General features: G+C 41.1%; 1 protein-coding gene across 2 annotated transcripts in view; it reads left to right on the top strand.

Moving 5' to 3' along the window:
* The first annotated feature begins 555 nt into the window (after positions 1–555).
* Positions 556–7,425, top strand: part of LOC311256385 (rho guanine nucleotide exchange factor TIAM1-like) — a 46,013-nt gene continuing 39,143 nt past the window's right edge. Inside the window, exon 1 of one of the 2 annotated variants that reach the window (XM_084351410.1) lies at positions 556–694. The gene's annotated coding sequence lies outside the window, so the exon portion shown is untranslated. Of the gene's footprint in view, positions 695–884; positions 993–7,425 lie in introns of those variants that run through there. The other variant, XM_084351412.1, reaches the window with a different exon arrangement.

Below are 7,425 nucleotides of genomic sequence, written 5' to 3'. Positions count from 1 at the left end.
AAACTGAACAGGGTAGGATGCTTTCATTTTTCAACATCACTGGGCAAACTGTCACCATGCACTTTCATTGGAACATACAGCTATAAAGAAACAGTAATGTATCTACCTGTCTCATATTAAAGATGCTCATGATTTCATGGATTTTAGTTATGGGCTCTAGATGATGATATATGCTATTATAGAAACACAAGAAGTAGACTTACATCACATGTCTTGTTGCATTAATTTGCAAAAGCATCTGTAGTGAATGAGATGAGACCCACAGTCATACTGCACCAATAAGCATTGAAAGAGTGTCTTAGGGTTTTAAAAGAAAAAAAAAAATACAAATACAAATTAAAAAAAAGGTTATTTCTCTGTTGGCTCACATGATTTTAAAGCCAAACACTTCAGCCACTACTGTGTGTTTCAGTTTCACACCGTCACTGAATGCCGATTCGAGGTGAGCCGCAGCTGATTGGCTCCGACGGTAAATAAGTGGCATTCTCATGATCCACTTGCACGCCGTCTCCAAGGAAGGTGGGCTCCGCCCCTCTCAGCGGTGTGGAAACAACACGCATGGTCCGTGGACAGGCGGGCAGACCTTGGAGAGGAGGCAGGAGTCGGGGACGTGGATGGGCATCACCGGCGTGTGAAACATGAAGATTTCAATGTCGGGACGGAAACAGCCAGATCCCGAAGGTGGCGGTGACAGGTACGTGAGGAGACCGGGAGGCGTGCGGTCCTGATCACGATAAGCAGAATACATACTCGATGTTCAATCACGCTTCCGCGTGGTCCTAGCGCCGTCTGCATGCATGACCGCGTCACTCAATCATACAAGTTTATCAGAGATGACGGACGCTGCCGCACTGAGGCGGTCGGTGCGGTCCAGTGGACAGGGCCGACAGGCTGTGTCTCTGCGCATCTGGTGCTGATTCAGTCAGTCAGACATCAGTGATCTGGTGGTAAAACCTCCCATGTAGCGCGAATGACGGCGGACATACAGCGGGGTTAGTGTGCATGTGCGCAAATTTCAATTTCCATCCCAGTGTGCAAACGCTCATCCTGCACAGCAGCGCTGCAAATGTCGTTTTCCATCAGGATGTTTGTTTAATGAGACATGTAGGAAGACAGGCACGGTGACCTGTCCGCTGTAACACCCCGGAGGTGTTTGAATCTCTGTGGTCATTTACTGTTGGGAAAGGCGAAGCTGCGTACGGCCTCAGTGCGGTAAATTGTTGCATGAAGCAGTCGTTTAATCCCACTCGTTGTTGTACACCGCTGTTGCTGCTGTATTTACACCTTGCTTTAGTAAACAGATCATGTGCAGGTGACTCAACTGAAAGGCGATAGCTCATTTGTGCAGCTACACCAGTGACCTTATGGTGTCAAGTTTTGTTGCATCGTCACTGCCATAGGCTGTTGCAGAAAGTGGTGTCTTCCTGTCCTCTTACTCTGTGGTTGTGATAATCATCCTGATACTGGTCAGTGCACTGGTAACTATAAAGTGATGAGGATAGGCAGTGCTGCATCAGATTTTACTTACTTATTCACATGTATAACATAACATTGTGATGTAGTTAGTCATTCATTGTCTTTTCATCCATTCACTAACGTGCAAGGCTGACTTAAGGCCTATGTAAGATTTTTTAGTATTGAGCAGATATGTGTTTGCTGTCAGAGAAATATAGTTTTCCAACATATTAATCTCACCAAGGTGCAGTTTTTTTCTCCGTCAACAGCTTGTATTTATGGTGAGTCCAGTATTACCTCACTGGTACATAAACAAGCCATGGTAGATGCATGAATGGAGGGGATTTGGACACCAGATTAAAGATGATATCTAGAATGTGACAGCATAGATGATTAATTGCCCCTGGCAGTTTTTAGTGATAGAAGTTGAAATAACGTTTCACCTGCAGTGAAATGTAACAGAGCAGTGAATCATTAAAAACTGTAGTTGTTGCACCACTTCAAGGCGTACTATCCCACTGGGCTTGAAAGGTGGCTGTGAGAAGTTTGTAGTTTGCTTCCTCACACGGATGATCGGCTCAAATTCATGTCAGTCATGATGGATTCTAACAGCTAAGATTGTTCACACACGGGAACGTGTTATAAACACCCTTAAAATCTCTTGAATCACTCCTGCAACATGATCCACCTCTCTGTCTGTCCTTGAACTCCAGTCATATCATTTGGCAGGTTTATAAATGCATTACTTTTGTCCCCTTCACTATTTTCCTACTCAAATTTCATAAACATCAGAGATGTATAAATATTTTTGCAGAAGTCGCACCATTCATGATTGAAGGATGATTGCTGAGATGATTATTTTCCTGAGATCTAAAATCTTGTCCCTGAATCATTCTGCTGTGGTTTGGCATCAGATAAGTCTTCAGACTCATGGATGACCTAAACCGGACCTAAATCCTGAAAACCCTTTGCATCTTTTAATGCACTTTTTCGGTTTGAAAGCCCACTAAGAGTCAGTGTTTGATACTCAAATGATGTGCTATATCTTGAGTGGCTTGATTTAGGCTTAATTTGTTACATTGGACACTAGTTGAGTCAGTGGATGATGTAAAAGTAAGCAAGGCAGGGGTTAGCTGGGCAGAGACAGTAATCAACATGTGGAAGGTGTTCTCCACATAGGTTACAGAACCTAGAACCTATGCATGACCCAAACAGCAGCTTGAATACTACATCTAGTGGAGAACCATGGGAAGAAAACATCCATGCTTGTGGAGCATCCAGCAGAATGGCGTCAGTGCTCGATGACGTGTCCTCGGGGTGGTAACCTGAGTCCACCTGTGTGACATGCCTCTACAGAGACTCCTCACACTCTCTGACTGTCTGTCTGTGTTAGTGGGGTTGAGTTGTAACTAGTTTTGCTCCCCTCTGGCTTGTGTCCACACACTTTAACTCTCCATCTCGAATGTTAGACCAACATGAGGCAGTGTTGCGACTGGCTACACATGAAAGAATGTCCTCACATTCATATGGTGATTTGTTGGCTTTTTGTACAACTCATGACTTTGTTCTTCATGCGTGTACAGCAGTGAACTACCAAACACAGTTGATTTCTTGAAATGCGCATAATTTAACCCTCACAAGTGTTCTTCGTGAATTATTCATTTCCGTCCCACTTGCACATAACTCTTCATTCCTTTGCAAAGTGGTGCAAAGTAAATACTGAAGACAGTCTAGTGTTTTGGTTAGTGCCAAGTGAAGAACATACAGAGCCTAGTGTGATAACACTAACACAGACCATTCATACTAATAACATTAACTACTGTTTCAGTTACAGTGGTTTTGAACTTTTACACAATGACTTGCATCCCATCGATTGCTTACTTAGTCAAACCATGTGTTTAAAAGAATCAGCAAATAAGAAGAGGAGGTGTGCTGTGGAAATATTAAGTTAGGCCACAACCGCAAAGCTGGAAATCTTTCCCACCAGGAAACTTCTGTCATTCTGCTAAGTGGCTGATTGTAGGAGTACTGAGCTGAGCGAAACCCTCAGTGGCATGCACACACATCTCCACATGTGGTAGGAAAATACCATCTTAAAAGCCATTATTCAGCCTGCCAGCTTTTAATAATGAAATGACCACATCTGTAGTTGCTACACTTTACTTAACACCGCTGACAAAGTTGTTTAAATATTTGAATAAGCTCTGAACTCCAGTGGTGTTGGTGAGGATTTCTGAATTTTTGATTAAACACTCTGTTCAGTGAGAGGAGATTTCGTGCTTCAGTTTTTTCATTTAATCATAGAAATATGAACCCCAAAGGATTTTAGTTTAATAGATTAGTTGATCGACAGAAAAGTTGATCAACAACAGTTCTGACAACAGATGAATAATTTATGCCATGGATTAGGTGTCGTAGATTTATTTGACCATCTTCTTAAATGTGAGGATTTGCTCCTCTTCTGTTTTATATCATTGAAAATTAAATGTTTTAGGCTTTTGGACTGTTGGTCAGATAAAGCAGGCAATTTGAAGCTGTCATCTTGGCCTGTTGGAAATTTTGACATAAATATCACATTTTTATAATTTTATTTACAAATGATAGGGTATATCCTTTCGGGGGGGGGGGGGGGGGGGGGGGGGGGGACAGGAATTTAGTAGAACATTATTTGTAGCCCTAAAAGGTTTTTAAGTTGTATTTTGCAGGACAGATGATTCACTTTCCCCTGTATTACAGTGGAAAAATGACAACTTGAAATGCACTCTGTTAAACACTTTTAATTCAGAAGTGGTCCTCTCCCACACAAATCATGTAATGGAGCAGCTACATTGTGTAACAGTGTTGATGTTGCAGCTGTGAGTGATCTTCTGTCCAGACTCTCATGTTGAATGCAGTCTGCACAGGCCGATTGCCAAATTTGTCTTGTGAGAATTATCTGCTCTCTTTCTGCACAGAACAACAGACCCCTTATATTAAAGCAAGATATACTTCATGTTGCAGCCATATATAATCCTCTCTTTTTTTTCCAACATGTATATCAGATAATCACATTAGGCGGTAATTGGATTGTTTTTTCTACATCAAGCAGCTTTGTTCCCTTTCCAGCCTAAGTTGATGAATGAAGGTCAACCATACTTTCCTTCCACCTCTGTTTACATCCATGTTGTATTGAGTCTCAGACAAAAGCTCGGCTGTCCCTTGTTCCTCCTGACAGGACATCTGTCTCCATTAGACAGTACTATTGATGTCCTGCTGTATCAGTCTGTCTTCCACCATCGTTGGACAGTTGAAAAGAGCAATCCCATTGTTCTTCGCAATCAGCCACATTGTACACGTCTGAGTGTAGTGCCCTTTTGTTCCGGACCCTGTGCACTAAGCAGGTGATTCACTGAATATCTGAACCTTAAGTCAGTGTTTTACATGCACAAGAGCTGCAATGATCAGCTGATTAATCATTGAGTTGATTGATTGAAAATTGGTTAACAACTATTACAAAAATGGATTAGTTGCGTGAAGTACTTTTAAAGCAAAAATGTCAAACATAAGCTTAAACATCTTAAACAGCTCGTCTTTCTCATTTATGATAGTAAATGAAGAAATTGGGGATTTTGAACTGTTGGTTGGACAGAAGAAACAATATGAAGATGTCACTTTGGGCTCTGGGAAATTGTGATGAGCTTTTTTTTACACTTTATAGACTAATGGATTAATCGTGAAAATAATCAGCAGATAAATCAGTATTGAAAATAATCGGTAGTTACAGCCCTACCTTGCATATTGTTTTTATTCATTATCAATTGTAGAAGATGGAAGTTGCCACATATTCCAGCATTTGACAAAGTGAGGTCATATATGATGAAATCATGGTGTGCTGACAGTCAGCATAATCTGGAAAAACACCTCGATGACTTGCCAAGATCTGATCCCTGATGCTTTCCAGAGGACAACCCGTATTGTGCTATGACATGCTTCATATAATGTGAGCAAGGGTTGAGCTGTGTTCCGCTAACCTTAAAAAGCAAAACTCAAAGTCATGAGTTTTTTCACATTTTAATTTGAAGCTTGTAGCAGAAAACCACTGCAGACACACTTTATATGGTTCTCAGCTTGACATCCAAGCATAATGAAGATGTGGTGTTGCTCATGAATTATTACAGGCCTAAATGAATATTCTCATCAAAGTCAAAATGAATAAGCCCTGTGCTGTGGCTTGCACCTTTAGAAACAAGCAAACAAGTGCTCCCCACAAATTAAGTCGACTCGCCTGCGCCACTGAGTATTGACTTGAGCTTCAAAGCCTCCTTTGAGGTTGTGGTAGACTCTGAAAAGTGATTTCTGAAAAGATTCTGTTCAGTTACAGTAGGCTACTATTCTAAAGTGAGAGGCCAGTGTGTGTGTATTCAAACCAGTGGATGGTCTTCAGTAGCACTCTGGTACTTCTCTCCACAATGGTCATAGGGTTTGGAAAGACATGACAGATGAACATTAAAAGGCCTCATCAAAGCTCTGTTCCTCCTCCTATTTCTGAGCTGTGAGCAGGAGCGTATGACCGGCTGTCAGAAATACACATGGTGATGATCATCAGCTTCACGTGGCCAATAGAGCCTTGTGGTTTTGGATGAATAATAGATACGAAGTGCACTAAACTGCTGAGTCTATGAGTCACTTTGGGGAGGCTGGATTTGGGCTAACTTAACCACTCCTTCATTCATAAACAAGAACCTCTCAGGGCCCTTTTTTGTTTGCTTGAGGTTGACTCTGGAGTGGGATGTGTTTTTGAAGTGGCATGTAATGATGGTTGGTTTTACCGGGTGTGCATTTTTAAACCTCTCAGTAAGTATTTAAGTGATGATATGCAGGTCAAAAGACATCTAGACTTCAAGGCTTAAGTTGGGCTACATTTAGTTAAAAAGTGAAAGGTTTGTTGAGGTTACATAAACTATAACTGTAATGTTACATTTAGATTACAATTTTGGTGTAAGACAGGTCCTTATTGCATGTTGAAATGCACAAATCAGTGCTGTAAGTGATTGGTTAAATTATTCAAATAGCCACTGACAGAAAATTAAAAGTAGGAAATGCAGGAAAATTTCCAAACATTTGCAGGTTTCAGCCTCTAAAATGTGAATTGCTGCATTTTTCTGTGTCTCATATTATAATTTAAATATCTTTTGGTTTTTGGCATGTCGGTCAGACAAAGGAAGAATTTAAAGATGTAAATGTTCTCAAAAATTGTGAAGGGTATTTTGCACTATTTTCTGAAGTCTGAATGAATAATAGAAAATAAGAATCAACTGATTAATTGATAAGAGTTTTTATTGCAGCCTTAAATGCTGTTGAAACAAATTCATGTGATAATCCTCTCAGCCAAATTGACTCCAGTATTATTCTTGGACTTCTGGCCTGGAAATCGGCTCTTACCTGTGGGTAAAATAATGGTCAGTGTGCTTTTTTGCTCAGTATAGAGTTGACCCTACGTAGCAGCTTGCTAAGTGCAGACTATTGCCTTTCAATATGCTCCAAGCATCTTTTAATAACTAGTATTGGAGAGCTACCTATGCTGTATAGGTTCAGTCCAAACCAATCAATCCCAGCTTTTCCTCCGCATTCTAAATTATTTCCCTCTCTATACCGGTGTCTTTGATGTCGACTCTGGAGAGGCAACTCACTGCTGGAGACCACTGGATCCTCCGCTAATGATCTCTACCCGGGCTAGGGTTACTGCTTTCATGTCTTGCATAACAGTTGCATTTTTCTCTGATAGATTTCACTCGTACATGGTGTTCTTTTTTGGTACAATGGATCATCTGTTTTCTCAGAGGGACACCGGGGGGACGTGTGTTGTTTTGATTGAGGAGATCTTCAAGAAAATAAACACTTGAACCCTTGTACGGATGGATGTTCTGTAACAGCCTTATACTGAACCAAATGCTGCACACAGCTGACTCCTTGTTTAATAGTAAAATTAGC

The sequence above is a fragment of the Pagrus pagrus genome (assembly GCF_965226575.1).
Source record: "Pagrus pagrus genome assembly, chromosome: 4".
Classification (NCBI taxonomy): domain Eukaryota; kingdom Metazoa; phylum Chordata; class Actinopteri; order Spariformes; family Sparidae; genus Pagrus; species Pagrus pagrus.
The sequence above is the reverse complement of the archived record's forward strand: the minus strand, read 5'-3'. Positions and strand labels throughout refer to the sequence as shown.